This window comes from Mytilus edulis, chromosome 13, assembly GCF_963676685.1.
Source record: "Mytilus edulis chromosome 13, xbMytEdul2.2, whole genome shotgun sequence".
Taxonomy (NCBI): Eukaryota; Metazoa; Mollusca; class Bivalvia; order Mytilida; family Mytilidae; genus Mytilus; species Mytilus edulis.
In genome coordinates, this window is record NC_092356.1 from 34,968,384 (window position 1) to 34,985,919 (window position 17,536).

Genomic DNA, 17,536 nt, shown 5'->3' on the forward strand with positions numbered 1-17,536 from the left:
GGAAACGATCATATTGACATATATATTGAGAGTAGCAAAACCGATTGTTATAGAAAAGGAAAAAAACGTTTTGATAGCTAAACTTGATCAAGCACACTGTCCTGTTAAAATTTTAAGTGAATATTTAGATAAAGCTAAAATAGACAGGTCCTCAGATGATTTTGTGTTCAGAGCTTTATCGTATTGTAAAAGTACAAACAACTGTAAGCTGAGAAAAAAGAATAAACAACTATCTTAGGACTAGAGAGATTATAAAAGGGACTCTGTCGGATATAGGTTTAAACGCAAGAATTTATGGAACACAGAGTTTTAGGGCAGGCGGTTGCTCAGCCGCTAGTAACTGTGGTGTCTAGGACAGATTATTAAAGATTCACGGAAGGTGGAAATCTGATATTGCAAAACACAGTTACATAAATGACAATCTGAAAAATAAAACGCTTATTAGTTTTAAAATCTTTAGGTTTATAAGATTTATTACTGCAATTTCATCTTTGTACAATCGAAAATGATCATCGTGCCTGACAGGTTCTAAAACTAGTGTTTAAGTTATTCATATTATAAATGAGATTAACACAGATTGGGCCGAGGAATATAGAAATTATATATTTTAGTACATGTAGTATATAAATAATTTATATTCGTTTGAGCGAAGAGAATTTAGAAAATAAATATATTTATGTATGTGGCGGAAGAATTTTATCGTATGATAATTCTATTAATATAACAATATAATTGTAACAGGTTTTATGAACCCGAGTGTATTTAAATACGGTGGGCTTGATTTGAAATTATCGATAAGGGCGTTGACCATTCGCATATACACACGTAGTTTTTGTTAGTTATACTTTAAGCATATATATATTCGAAAACAGTATTAACTACTTGTTGTAACATTTTAGTTTTTTTTTGTATTTTGTAGAGACAACCTTTTTTCAGTTTATTCAAACAAAGGACTTATTCTGTGATGTGAAATGTATTTGCAAAATTACAAACCTTTGTAATTTGTTATCATTTAATAAACATGTATTGCAATTATTTGATATTATATAAAAGAGAATGGCCATCGTGCCTGACAAGTTCTAAAACTAGTGTTTTAGTTATTTATATGATGAATGAGATAAGAAACAGATTTGGCCGAGGTATAAAGAAATGATATAGTCTAGTATATAAATAATTTATATTCGTTTGAACGACGAGAATTTAGAAAATAAACTATATTACAGATCAGTCGACGTGTTTCACAATTATATAAAATCTTACATGTATATATAATTACAATGGATAATTCAATGCCGTAGTATATACATTTATTACCTTTAGGTCACAGACTTTTGCATAAATATACGCATACTTTCGAAAAGACGCAAGATAAATTTGTTTATCTAACAAAGCAATATATCAAGTTTAGAAAAAAATAATTCTGTAAAGAAATTTATTAATAGTTGTTATCAGTATGAATTTTATTCTTTTAAGGATGTATTCTTCTGACTTTTCAGTCTCGTTCAGTCTCGTTAAAATCTCGTTCTTAAATTATTTCCAAAACATATGATAGAAGTGGAAAATATCAATGAATTTTAAAAATATTATAATCAAACATAACTCTGTGAAAAAAATGTGTATTTACCATGAACGGTTTTTGAATAATCCAGTTTTCAAATTTTACGACCATTCAAGTCAGTATTTTTAGTCAAAATTTTGAGAAAATGGGTGAGGGATACAAAAAATGATTTTACAAGAATAATATACATCCCATGTCATTTTGGTCTTTTCAAATTTCTTAGATATGTATTTTTTCAATCATTTATAACAAAAAAGTTGAATTAATATGCATTTTGTTCTTTAAAATGAGAAAAATCATAAAAATACAAAATTGGCAGTATGGTAAAATTTACACAAAAAAGCATCAAAATATGATAAAACTCTCTTATATTAACACCTACCTATAGTTTTTGTAAATTTATTCAGATTGGTCCACTACATCTTTATGGAAAGTATGAAAAAAAGTTTAATTGTGGAACTGTGATTTTTTTTTGCGATAATAGCCCAAAAATAGGTAAAAATCGATGAAAAGTGAGAAAATCATCAAAATTGGGCATTTTCAAAGGGCCGTAGCAAAAAAAGAAGCACACCACCATATGATTTTTTCTTCACCAATTGTTTTGTTACAGTCTTATAAACCTAAAAATCAGGTTAAGAAAAAAAGTTTAATTCTAGAAATGTTTGGCTCCTCAGAGGTGTACATCCTTAATATACATGGTAAAATTCATGTTATAAATACAATAATTTAGTGCACACTTAACACACACTACGCCTACATTGACTCTCGACTGCATGTAGACAAATTATGATTTAAACTACATGTAGCATTAAGTTTTATCAATGTGAACGCAATTGTATTTTAGTTTTCGTGTGTTTTACACTAACACAACACAGAGTTTAGATCAATGTGAACACGGCCTTATATTTTTATAAAATCGTTTAAATATTTTTTTTGTTAATATTTTTTTTTTATTAAGTTGACAAAATCCTAATTCATATGCCGTTTTTAGCAATACATAACAATAGAAGTCGTATTTGAAAAAAGGTTTGTGATATATACTTTAATCAAGTAATTTTTGGAAACAATGAGTAGAAAGGAATACTGTAAACACACACATTTTGTAGTCGTATAATAAGCAAACAATTGGAACAGTGTCCTTTATATGAACGCTTACTTATTAAATGTGTAAATTCATTTTACTGCGAGACAGTGTTAAGTGTTCACATACACGATGAATATTTCGTTTTTATTTTGCCTTTCATTTTATGGAAATCAGAGTAAACTGCATATGGAGACATCTTTGTTATTGAACATTTAAAATAATAATCAGGTCCAGTTAATAGGAGCGAAGAAATTATTTCTAAAGGTACAATATGTCGATAATTTTCTACATTGGTGATACTGCACTTTATTTTTTTAAACACAGCTGACACTGGAAAGCGTTTTAGTCTATAATATTATATAGTGCTGACAGGTGTCCTTTGTATATTTACAACAGTTTACATAATTCCAAATGGTGAATTTGAAATTATATCTTAGTAAATTAGTTTTATTTACTTAATTCCTTTAATTATAGCTTTGAAGAATGCTCTTTATCAATTTCGCAAAGACAAGGCAATTCTAAATGCATACCAAAAGAAGGAAAATCCAAGTTTTATAAAACTGGCCACCTGTCACCCTTTTAAATGTTGATATGAAAATATGTTCCGCATCTTTTTCAATTCTATGGTATATATCATATGATCTCAAGTAGTTGGAAGGATCACATCAAAAACTGTGAAAAGAAGACAAGATTACTTGCGATAACTTAGACTATTTGAAAACAAATCCGAAATCATTTTTATAAATATTTTTTGTCTACTTTTGAAAACTCCTTAAAATTACAAAATAGATGGAAAGACATTTTGCATTTGGAAATAGGGCACTGGGATCTTTTCTATATGCATCCTTTTAAGTGCTCTTAAAGCAACACACAGATTTTTTTTTCAATACAAAATTCTGCACAGAATTTTATGCACAAATGATCTGCTATATCAGTGTAAAATTAAAGAAACACACCTGTGCAGTTCTGTCAAACATTTTCGGCTTCCACTAGAAGATACATTACAATCAGATTGCCATTATGAGCTTCTGATATCAAAACAAATCATCCTCTTTGGATCAAATTTTATAGATATCTCTGGAAATTTTCTCACTGTTCTCGTGAAGCACTATATTTATTCTTGTATATTGAACTCACTGCTACCTTGTGTTAAGATTGTACTTAAGGAATTGAAAAATTATTATATTATTGAAAAACTATCTATAACCTTTCATAGTTCTCCTGCAATAGGTAAACAATTGAAAAAAAAAATAACCATTTCAACAATAAATTATATGATACAAGAAAGATAACTTATACTTAACTGAATATAAATGAGTAACACAACTAGATGCACATCAAAATTTGACAAGGATTAGTGTGCTTCCTATAGATATTATATACATGCATTTTTTTTAAAGAATTAAATGTGTGTTATGATAATTTGAGTTAAAATACTGTTTTTATATAATTTATAGATAATAACAAAATACAAAAAATGTATGTCACTATATATATAATTTTCTTTATGAGTACATGTACGAATAGAATAACCATGGTGTTTCAATGATAATTATTATCTTTTAATATTTAAACGTATATGAATATAAGTCAATGATTTCTTAATTTTTATTTAAATATCTTTTTTTTTTCTTTTTTCTTTTTTCTTTTTGTGTGGTTTTTTGTTTTTTGTTGTTTTTTGTGTATGGGGAGGGTGGTATTAGTATAAGCACTGACACTGACAGGTCAAAATAAATAAACATGTATTATATTATTCTTTGATGGAAAAATGCATATGAATATTGTATAAGATGAAAAAGTACAAAATAAAGAATTATAAAAAAAAAATAATGCAAGAATACAAGAAGACACATATTTTGCCTCAATATTTATCGTCCTTTCAGCCCAATCAAATGTGCTTGATAAATAAATGTAAAATAATGTTCAACCAAAACTAAGAGTTAAACTAAAAACCGGGAGTGAAATAAGGTGCTCATGATAAAAATGTTCGAACTTACATGTAGCACTTGTTAGTCAGTGTCGTTAGTTACAATGACAATTTATGAAATTATGCAATTAAGTTGGGCACCTATTGTAAAGAATTAATGATGCATGGTGCAAATGTACATTTCCACGAAATTAAATATGTGCTGATTTCAAAAAACAAGAAACAAGAGTAGGTATTAAGAATATTCAAAACATCGGAACGTATTATATTTTAAAAGGTATTTAAAAAATGTATTATGATTTGTTTTCATTCAATAATGCGCCAATGTATATTCATTTAAACATATTTAATGGTTAGTAAGTGCTTTGTAAACTAGGAGTTTTAATAAAGTTATATATAAATAGTATTTGGGGAATGTAAACAAATGTAATCTATACATATATATGAATTTTCTACATATTGGTAAACTACTTCCTTTGCTCCGTAATGCACTGTTATATCCATTTGTAATATTTTATTTACTTTTCTCATTGGTTAGAGGTATAGGGGGAGGGTTGAGATATCACAAACATGTTTAACCCCGCCACATTTTTGCGCTTGTCCCAAGTCAGGAGCCTCTGGCCTTTGTTAAACTTGTGTTATTTTAATTTTAGTTTCTTGTGTACAATTTGGAAATAAGTATGGCGTTCATTATCACTGAACTAGTATATATTTGTTTAGGGGCCAGCTGAAGGACGCCTCCGGGTGCGGGAATTTCTCGCTACATTGAAGACCTGTTGGTGACCTTCTGCTGTTGTTTTTTTATTTGGTCGGGTTGTTGTCTCTTTGACACATTCCCCTTTTCCATTCTCAATTTTATTATGATAACGCCATTTGTACATAACTGTTAAAACTATGTTTATTTATACATGTTAAATGTATTGTTGTTCTATTGATATAATCAAATAGTATAAACCAGACTATAGACCTAATACCTGAATTTCATACAAGGGAAGTTAATGATTAACACGGTATACACTTTGAAACGATTGAGTAAGTAAAAATACTACACACCTTTGGATAGAGATTACCAATGTGTGTTAACGTTATCTATTATAGTTTTCAAGAAAAAAGGCCAAAATCAAGAGAAAATAAATGTGAAAATTTGCCATTAAAGAGCAATCACTTCTATGCAAAATCTTCTGACAATAATGAACAGTTTTGTTTCACACAAATTTTGTCTATTCATAATGATTTAAAAAAAACAGTCTGAATTCAATATTTGCCCTATAGGTATAGCGACAGTGTTGGTTGGCAAGCAAGATCATCAGACATATATTTGTAAAATAGAAACCCAAATAAAAATTGTGGCCAAGTTAAGTAAATTTTGGTGAAGTTGTTTCATAAAAGAAGTTATTTGTAAAAGTTTAAGAACGACGACGACGGACGACGGACGACGACAACAGACGAAGGGTGACAACGACGGACTAATACGGACGACGACGACGAACGAACGATATGGACACCAAGTGATGAGAAACTCAACTTGTGCAATGGGTCAGGAGAGCTAAAACTGTTGTTATTACTATATATCGATTTTTCATTTTTAGGTAGATTCGAAGTATACCGCCATCTTGGATTGTACAATCACAGTACACAATCGGTATAGTTATTTGCCTAAATCTGCAAATTTTGAGATATGTGCAATTCAATGGTTAGACTGTATTATTCTATTTCAAGAAAACTTGTTAATTAATCATATTATACAAAATATTTTAACAAATATAATTGATTTTGGTTTTATATCATTTTTTTTTTAAATGAGCCATTTAAGGGGAGATAACTCTTTTAGTATAAAATGTATACTGGGCTTAAAAAAAGTATTGAAAACAAAATGACAATGTAATTTACTTTTACTACCAAAATATAACAAGAACTAAGATAGACACATTTTGCCCTAATATATACAATGTCTTATAAGGGTAATCAAAATTGCTAGAAAAATTTAACAAAACTAACGAGTTAAACGTAATGATAAAAGTGTTCGAACTTACACGAAGTACGTGTTACTCAGTGTTGTCAGTCACAATGAACACTTTTTTTTAAATTTTGTAAACTGGGCACCTATTGTAAAAAATTAATGATGCATGGTTCATATTTATATTTCCACGAAATTATATATCTACTGATTTAAAGAAACCAGACTTGGTATTTAACATATTCAAAACATAAGAAACACATTGTAACTGCAAATGTATTTAAAAAATGTATTAGGTTTCTTTTGTAATTCAATTATGCGCCATATTTATATACATTTAAACATAAGCAATGATTAGTAATTGTGTTAGTAAACTATGAGTTTTAAATTATCACACATGATTTAGTTCGTTTAAAATGAAAATATATCGAAGTATTCGTTGATATAACCTAAAAATATAAAGAACTACGAATTTTATTGCCGTTGTATTTTTTCTAGACAATAACCAACTTCTATATAAAAATGTATAATTGTTTTGTTTGTATTGTTTGATCCTTACTGGTGTAATTTTCGTTTCGTATTTATTGCATTTGTTTATATAAATTGTTGACAGTGTACATGTATGAAACGTGAAATAATCTTGCAATGTTACACTAATACCACTTCAACAAGGTTTGTGTTAAGCCTCGGTCACACCTTGATCATGTTAACGGATAGCTCGAACGGATGCCTAACGGATAATTGTTTTCAATTCGTTCATGTCAGTTAGACGTCCGTTCTTATCCGTTAGACGTCCGTCAATGTCCGTTGCATGTCCGTTTAGCATACGTTTTATCCGTCGACGTCCATTCTGTCCGGTGGAAAATTTTGAGCATGTTCCAAACTTTGAACGGACGTCCAACGGATAAATGTCGGTTGAACGTCCGTAAGGCGTCTGTTTTAAATGGTACTTGTCCGTTTCGTTTCTGTTTTGTATCCGTTACTTGTCCGTTATACATCCGTTGGAGGTCTGGAGGATAAATTCACCAAATGACGTCTACCGGAGGTTTAACGAATCAAACGGATGTTGAACGAATGAGAAACAGACTTGTACCAGACGTATAACGGATAAAACGGACGATGAACGGATCTAAAACGGACAAATGCCAATTGAAAATTTTGCATCAGTAAATCTTATTATTAGTATGTCAGATTTCTTCAGGTTCATGGATTCTTATTATTCATCATCTATCTTAGAATAAGGATACGTCTTCACAATCAAGCAGCTCTTATTCAAGCCAGACACCGCCCTTTGGCGGCATTTTGAAGAACAAACCAAAATCAGTCACACAGACACATTTTGAATTTTTATTCGATTTACATGTATTATTATTGTCACCTTGAGTTTTTCCGTATAATTTGTTCATCCGTTTTATCCGGTAAGCTTCCGTTTGGTGTCCGTTTTTTTGCGGACTTGTCCGTTGGATGTACGTTCGACATACGTTCTGTCCGGTACGTTTCCGTTTCTCGTACTTTGCATATCCGGTGTGTGTCCGTTATGCATTCGTTACACGTCCGTTCTATTCGGTCAGTACATCAACGGACTCCCAACGGATAACAATTTTGTCAGCGGACAACTTTTATTTTCATCCGGTAGTCGTCGGTTCGTGCTATCCGGTAAGGTGTGACTGAGGCTTTAAGAACCAAATTCTGTGTCAAAATGGTTATACATCTCTGAATTGCCTTAATTAATCTTATATCTTCATCACAAACAGCCAACTACATTATGGCCCTTTTAAACTATGAGAACATAAAAAAAAAACTGTATACAAGAAAAATTGAAATTGAAAGGGATATAACGGAATCTTGTTGTAACAGGTTAATCCTGATAAAATTGCTTCTCAATATTTTGCTGTTTAACGATTGATATTGTAAATAAAAGAAAATATGTTTTTTATGAGATTAAAATGTAAAATAAGCAAAATGCTGAACTCAGAGGACAATTCGAAGTAGAAAATCAATTAGATAATGGCAAAATCAAAAGCTCAAAAACATCAAACGAATGAATATCAACTGTAATATTTCTAGCTTTGAAACTCAAATTGATATTTTTTTCAGTATCTGATTATGGGCACATGGAGTGACTTTCCGTAAAGAAATACAATGAAAATAAGTTTTTTTTCAAATGCATGAGTGGTTGACAAATATTATAGAAAATAAACAAAACATAGCTTTTTACTATAGGACACGGCTATGTTTATTTTTGAGGGCCGAACAGTGACCTATAGTTGTTAATTTTTTTGTCATTTGATTTTGAAGGTTTGTCTCACAAACCTGATCCTTATTGTTATACTTTGCAGTCCATTTGCTCTTAATTATGAGCAACTATTTAAAATATGTATGTTATCTTTACAACCAATCCCTTTTTTCTATTTCTAAAGATAACATGTCCTGGTAAAGACTTCTTCTTGCCTTTATGTATTCGTGAAACATTAGTACTGACACTTTAACACTAAAGACTTCATGGAAACCAGATTTCTTGAATGTTGAGGTTTTCATTTTTAGGTAGATTCGAAGTATACCGCCATCTTGGATTGTACAATCACAGTAAACAATCGGTATAGTTATTTGCCTAAATCTGCAAATTTTGAGAAAGATGTGCAATTCATTGGTTAGACTGTATTATTCTATTTCAAGAAAACTTGTTAATTAATCATATTATACAAAATATTTTAACAAATATAATTGATTTTGGTTTTATATCATTTTTTTTTAAAATGAGCCATTTAAGGGGAGATAACTCTTTTAGTATAAAATGTATACTGGGCTTAAAAAAAGTATTGAAAACAAAATGACAATGTAATTCACTTTTACTACCAAAATATAACAAGAACTAAGATAGACACATTTTGCCCTAATATATACAATGTCTTATAAGGGTAATCAAAATTGCTAGAAAAATTTAACAAAACTAACGAGTTAAACGTAATGATAAAAGTGTTCGAACTTACATGAAGTACGTGTTACTCAGTGTTGTCAGTCACAATGAACACTTTTTTTTAAATTTTGTAAACTGGGCACCTATTGTAAAAAATTAATGATGCATGGTTCATATTTATATTTCCACGAAATTATATATCTACTGATTTAAAGAAACCAGACTTGGTATTTAACATATTCAAAACATAAGAAACACATTGTAACTGCAAATGTATTTAAAAAATGTATTAGGTTTCTTTTGTAATTCAATTATGCGCCATATTTATATACATTTAAACATAAGCAATGATTAGTAATTGTGTTAGTAAACTATGAGTTTTAAATTATCACACATGATTTAGTTCGTTTAAAATGAAAATATATCGAAGTATTCGTTGATATAACCTAAAAATATAAAGAACTACGAATTTTATTGCCGTTGTATTTTTTCTAGACAATAACCAACTTCTATATAAAAATGTAGAATTGTTTTGTTTGTATTGTTTGATCCTTACTGGTGTAATTTTCGTTTCGTATTTATTGCATTTGTTTATATAAATTGTTGACAGTGTACATGTATGAAACGTGAAATAATCTTGCAATGTTACACTAATACCACTTCAACAAGGTTTGTGTTAAGCCTCGGTCACACCTTGACCATGTTAACGGATAGCTCGAACGGATGCCTAACGGATAATTGTTTTCAATTCGTTCATGTCAGTTAGACGTCCGTTCTTATCCGTTAGACGTCCGTCAATGTCCGTTGCATGTCCGTTTAGCATACGTTTTATCCGTCGACGTCCATTCTGTCCGGTGGAAAATTTTGAGCATGTTCCAAACTTTGAACGGACGTCCAACGGATAAATGTCGGTTGAACGTCCGTAAGGCGTCTGTTTTAAATGGTACTTGTCCGTTTCGTTTCTGTTTTGTATCCGTTACTTGTCCGTTATACATCCGTTGGAGGTCTGGAGGATAAATTCACCAAATGACGTCTACCGGAGGTTTAACGAATAAAACGGATGTTGAACGAATGAGAAACAGACTTGTACCAGACGTATAACGGATAAAACGGACGATGAACGGATCTAAAACGGACAAATGCCAATTGAAAATTTTGCATCAGTAAATCTTATTATTAGTATGTCAGATTTCTTCAGGTTCATGGATTCTTATTATTCATCATCTATCTTAGAATAAGGATACGTCTTCACAATCAAGCATCTCTTATTCAAGCCAGACACCGCCCTTTGGCGGCATTTTGAAGAACAAACCAAAATCAGTCACACAGACACATTTTGAATTTTTATTCGATTTACATGTATTATTATTGTCACCTTGAGTTTTTCCGTATAATTTGTTCATCCGTTTTATCCGGTAAGCTTCCGTTTGGTGTCCGTTTTATGCGGACTTGTCCGTTGGATGTACGTTCGACATACGTTCTGTCCGGTACGTTTCCGTTTCTCGTACTTTGCATATCCGGTGTGTGTCCGTTATGCATTCGTTACACGTCCGTTCTATTCGGTCAGTACATCAACGGACTCCCAACGGATAACAATTTTGTCAGCGGACAACTTTTATTTTCATCCGGTAGTCGTCGGTTCGTGCTATCCGGTAAGGTGTGACTGAGGCTTTAAGAACCAAATTCTGTGTCAAAATGGTTATACATCTCTGAATTGCCTTAATTAATCTTATATCTTCATCACAAACAGCCAACTACATTATGGCCCTTTTAAACTATGAGAACATAAAAAAAAACTGTATACAAGAAAAATTGAAATTGAAAGGGATATAACGGAATCTTGTTGTAACAGGTAAATCCTGATAAAATTGCTTCTCAATATTTTGCTGTTTAACGATTGATATTGTAAATAAAAGAAAATATGTTTTTTATGAGATTAAAATGTAAAATAAGCAAAATGCTGAACTCAGAGGACAATTCGAAGTAGAAAATCAATTAGATAATGGCAAAATCAAAAGCTCAAAAACATCAAACGAATGAATATCAACTGTAATATTTCTAGCTTTGAAACTCAAATTGATATTTTTTTCAGTATCTGATTATGGGCACATGGAGTGACTTTCCGTAAAGAAATACAATGAAAATAAGTTTTTTTTCAAATGCATGAGTGGTTGACAAATATTATAGAAAATAAACAAAACATAGCTTTTTACTATAGGACACGGCTATGTTTATTTTTGAGTGCCGAATAGTGACCTATAGTTGTTAATTTTTTTGTCATTAGATTTTGAAGGTTTGTCTCACAAACCTGATCCTTATTGTTATACTTTGCAGTCCATTTGCTCTTAATTATGAGCAACTATTTAAAATATGTATGTTATCTTTACAACCAATCCCTTTTTTCTATTTCTAAAGATAACATGTCCTGGTAAAGACTTCTTCTTGCCTTTATGTATTCGTGAAACATTAGTACTGACACTTTAACACTAAAGACGTCATGGAAACCAGATTTCTTGAATGTTGAGGTTTGAACAAAATTGGATATATGTTTTAGCATGCTGTAAATCAAATATGTGAATTTGAAGCAAATTTAATTTAAAATGTGATACATAATGCCTCATGTAACAACAACGCAATTTTAAAATTTATTTTATTTACTCAATTTATACACCATATTATTAATTTATACAATGTAATATAGACTAAGCTTCAATATATTATTAGGCTGCATGCGGTAACCCCATTATTGCCTTTATTTTCGCACCAATACAACTTAAGATGCTAAACAAAAAGAATTGCAATGTTGATTAATAACTTTAAGTCAAATTTCACCCATAGATATCAGTAGATTAACATAATGTTATTGAGAATGATTGTACAGACACTTGTTTATGCAAAAATGCAAATTTTGAAATCATATGTCGACAGTATAATCTCCTTTTAAGATAGAGTAATTGGAAGACGAAAACCGATATCTACAATTTGTTTCATAAGACAAAACTAAACTTAAACCACAAAAACATATAACGAAATGATCAAGTATAATATCATTTAGGCTCTAGTAATACAGCAATGAAGACGTTAATATTGAATTTACAGTAATGGATAATGTACTCAAATTATCTAGACCATCTTTGAAACAACACTGACACCGTAAAGCGTTTTCGTCTTTACTGTCATGGATAGGTTTTTTGTTGTTGATTCCCATTTGTTTGCAATACATATGATATATTCCCGCGTCTTTATTGATATTATATTAATACATTTTATTGTAAGTTCATTGTGCAAGTTTAAATGAATTGCTAATAACACAAAATTTCAATCGTTTTTTTTACTGCAGATCAGTTGTTCATTTCAAATATATCATTTCTAAACAGCAGTGCAAATTATAAGTTGATTAAATTACAAATAAGAAATAAGAAAGGAATCCAGGAAAGCAATACCTTCTACAAAATCTCCCCACATATAATAAACAATTGAAATACGTAGAAATGGAACAGGGTGTATATATATAGCTTACCATATCATGTTATTACAACCTGTCATCGCGATATAACCATCATTGTGTAATTGGTATCATTTGATATGTCCCTTTCACCTATTTATTATAGTTTTGATAATAGCATAGAATGGTGAAAATCGTAAACGAAAAGAAAACGCTTATAGGAGGAGTCGTCTTTCGATTTAAGCAACGTCAGCTTATTTTAGATCTTGTGTTATCAGTTTTTGTTCATACAATATTCTTTATAAATATGATAATATTCAATGCAATTGAGAGGAAGAAAAAGGAAACATAGCCATTGAAAATTAACACTTTATTCAAGTATACAAGTTGGGCACTATTGTTGAAAATGAAGGAGGCTTGGTTCGTGTCTATAGATTTCCGCGAAATGAGGTAAATTTTGCTTTTAAGAAACATGACTTAATATTTTACATATTCAATACACCTGACCGAATTTCATCTTGAAAGTGATTTAAAAATAATATCAAGTTCATTTGTATGTACTGATTTGTCATTTACCATAACAATAGCGTCGCTACATTAGGTGTGTTCTGTTTATAAGATGTTAACCCACTATAATCTTCACAAAAAATGAATGAATATTTTTTGTGGTGGAATGTAACCTGGTCCTCTCGTTTTCGTAAAACAAAATTGTAAAGCTAAATAAGAGTTGAATCAAAACACTTGAACAGTAAAGAATTTATTATAAAAGAATAAACTGGATCTAAATCAAATACATAATTTCTCATTCAAATCCTTTACAACAGGGTAGACAACAACCCGCGTTTTATGCGTATTGCCCAGCCCAGTGGGAAATACTGGGAAATCCCGGGTTTTACTGGGTTTTACATGGTAATGCTGGACAATCCTGGCCTGAATTTTAAAGATCCATATATCAAACAAAAATGCAATACATTTATAACTACATGTAAGTTTATTTTTTTGAGAGTCCTATAAGAAATGCATGTACAAATGTACAAGTATATACTAAACATTTTAGAAAGAATTATTTTAACATGTTATACATAGTATACAAATTACTATGAAATAATTGATATGCACAAATGTACATGATGTACATGTACATATCTAATTATCAGATTAAAACACTGATATGTTTATATAACAATAATCAGCCTTTTCATTTCTATAAGAGTTAATTACAAGATCCTGTAGGGTGTTAAATAAGCAATCATGATTGCAAATATAGCAAATTAATTTACAATTCACATAACTACTGCAATAAAATGTTTAGATTATTGAAACAATGCTTGGAAATTAACAAGGAAACCTGAAATGTGCAAATCTTGTATTTGAAATTTAATTAGAGAAAAGAATGAAATTACATTTTTAATTTTCTAGAAATGACTCCCAATGATTATCTACATAAAATGTATATATTTAGCTATAATACTATGAAACTACAACTAGTCTTTACTATTTATTGTTGCAACAAGCTTAATTTTCTTAATTGCTGTATAAAATCCCACAGTTCCAGAACTTGGAATATTCAATTGAACAAATGCATTAATTGTTTTGAACCTGATGTTCATTCAAGTTGAACATATTATATATCATAAACTACAAAAAAATGACATTTTATATATATTATTCTACATTCCGTATTTTATATTAAAAAGGAAGATGTGGTATGATTGCCAATGATACAACCCACCCAAAGAGATCAAAATGACACAGCAATTGCCAACTATAGGTTACCGTACGACCTCCAACTATGAACAAAGCCCATACCGCATAGTCAGCTATGAAACCCCTAAATGGCTATGTAAAACAATTCAAACGAGACAATTTACGGCCTTATCTATGTATTAGTATACCGATTTCCCATATTAACATGATCTTATTCTAAAATGCATTCAGAGATTTAGTGCTATTTTTGTATGATACCGTTGATATTATATGTCTTTATGTATGTCAAATGTAAAATTATATTGCAATTATCTCACAGTATAAACCACACTTTAAATCTGATATATTAAATTACTAAACGTTAATGGTGCATGGAACGGGTTACACATTTTGAAACGTTTGAGTAAGCAAATTTACTACAGATCTTTAAAAAGTGAATATCAATTGTGGGTCACGTGACAGTTCGTTAAGTGTGATATGTCACATGTGACCGTAAACGCACTTTGTAACATTGAAATATATAGAAGAATAAATTCCATACAATAAAAATATGTATTTATTATTTCAATTAATGATAAATATGAGGTGTTTATGACGATGCAATTAACACTCATCAAGGTTCAATAACTATGGATAGAACAAACAAAATCTTATCTGATTGTGAAATGTAATTTTTATCAATGAAAACAAAATTAATACTTGAACATTGTTTGTATAAAAAGAAAAGGCTGGTGTTATTTTTAATTGGTAAGTTTACACCTCTAAGAAAATCAAGTTAATAAACAGCAGTATTAAGAGAGGATAAAACGCGAAATAATGTATCAGTAAATTTTTTTTAGTTTCCATGAAATTGAGAATGAAAATGCAGAATGTGTCAAAAAGACAACAACCGACCAGAGAGCAGAAAACAGCCAAAGACCACCAACGAGTCTTCAACACAGAGGAAAAAACGCGAAATAATGTCTCAGCCAAAAAAAATCGTTTCTTTAAAATTGAGAATGTCAATACAGCGGGAAAAAACGCACCTGGAGTCATGATTTAGCTGGACCTCTAAAAAATGTGTACTAGATCAGTAATAATGGACATCATCATAGTCTTACTAATTAGAATATCTTCAAAAGGCAGTATTCATACAGAAGATGAAGTACGAAATAAGGTAAACAGAAAAAAAAGTAAACTAATAAAATTAAGGGTTTAAAAAAACAAATTTACCTGATTTTTTTAATTCATAATTGATGCATAAATTAATGCAACCTTTCTACTTTTGCTCAAGTTTCAGAGATATAAATCACCAAAAAAAGATTTACAAAAATTCCAGAAAATTGACTTTAAAGGGCTACAACTCCTTTACTGGTCATTTGATCGTATTGGTCATGTTTTCTTATTTGTAGATCTGACTTTGCTGAACATTATTACTGTATACAGTTCATCACTATTCATAATTAAATCTAAGATAACAACCAAAAACTGCAAAAAAAAACTGTTATGTATGTTCAAGAAAGTTTGACCGAGATATTCATTTACACTTTTTATTGCAATATATTTGAATTATTGCAAACTGTAATGAACATATCCCTCTAATCGTTTTTTAAAGCCTAAAGGACAAAGAGATATATTAGGCGAAAATTACCTAATCCGGAGCAGTTACCTAATAATTTGTCAGAAAATATCAGAGCAGATAGATCTTGACCTGATAAACAATTGTACTCCTATGTCAGATTTGTTTTAAATGCTTTGGTTTCAGAGATATCAGCCAACAACTGCATGCTACTCCTATGTTGTATTTAAGCCTTGACTGTTATTTTGGTTGTTTGGCGGGGTCGTTGCATATTTTTTGTGAAACAAGATACCCTAGTGGTGATTGTAGCCAAGTTTAATTTACTTTGGCCAAGTATTTTTAGAGGAAAAGATTTTTGTTAAAATTAACGGACGACGGACGACAGACGACGGACGACGGACGACAGACGACGAACAACGGACTCTAAGTGATGAGAAAAAGCTCACTTGGATCGAGTATAAGGTAACAGAAATGTATAATAATACATGTACATTTATATAGTTTCTTTTCGTTTTACTTCTTGGTTATGTGATTTTGTTATCTGTCAGATTATGTGTAATACGTCTTGGATTTTGTCGCTATTCACTTTGTAAACATGTGTTATCTAATGCATCCATTTAATCATTTTCTATTTTCAAAAATCTAAAAGTGTGTTTGCGAAATTGCATTTATCATACTAATAACGAATTGGAACAAATAAAAAACTTTATTGAAATATATCAATATAGCCTATAAAACAATTAATATACGAGTAGATACATGCACATAATTTGTACATATTTTGTGTAGAAAACATTATAAAAATCAGCTGCAAAATAATATAAAATATCATTTTTAATGAAGATTGTATATTATCAGCAGTACAAAGTACAGAAGATTGCAAACACAAGTATAAATAGAGATATTTATTAATGTACCAGCAAGAAACAATTGAATTAAACAGTCATGACATGAAACATTACCAATGGTTATATAAAAATGATAGCATATGATAAACGGTACAAATAAATACTTTGACATTTCAATATGTGTTTGATAGAATTAAATTTTTGACATTGAATCAAGCATAATTTAATAAACAAATTAAACCGTAACAACATATTAACTTCATGCTAATATATGTGGTATGTTTTTTTGTCAAGAAGTTTATACATTCTACGTGTTGGATGAAAACTGAGAAATTCCATTTATATAAATAATAAGATCATGTATTTGTTAATCTAATAATTCTAATAAGTTAACTATAATTCTATATGTGAACCGAAACTGAATCCACAATGTCTTCACAAGAACCAAACGTCAGTTCACAATCCCAAGTATGAGTTATTTGCATAACTGGTCACTTATTTGTTTATACGTCCACTTAAATCAACTACAATAAAG

General features: G+C 30.1%; 1 protein-coding gene across 1 annotated transcript in view; it reads right to left on the reverse strand.

The window, feature by feature from the left end:
- Positions 1 to 16,978: 16,978 nt before the first annotated feature.
- LOC139501765 (uncharacterized) overlaps positions 16,979 to 17,536 on the reverse strand; it is a 29,960-nt gene continuing 29,402 nt past the window's right edge. The window contains exon 32 of the mRNA XM_071290907.1: positions 16,979 to 17,525. The gene's annotated coding sequence lies outside the window, so the exon portion shown is untranslated. The remainder of the gene's footprint in view (positions 17,526 to 17,536) is intronic.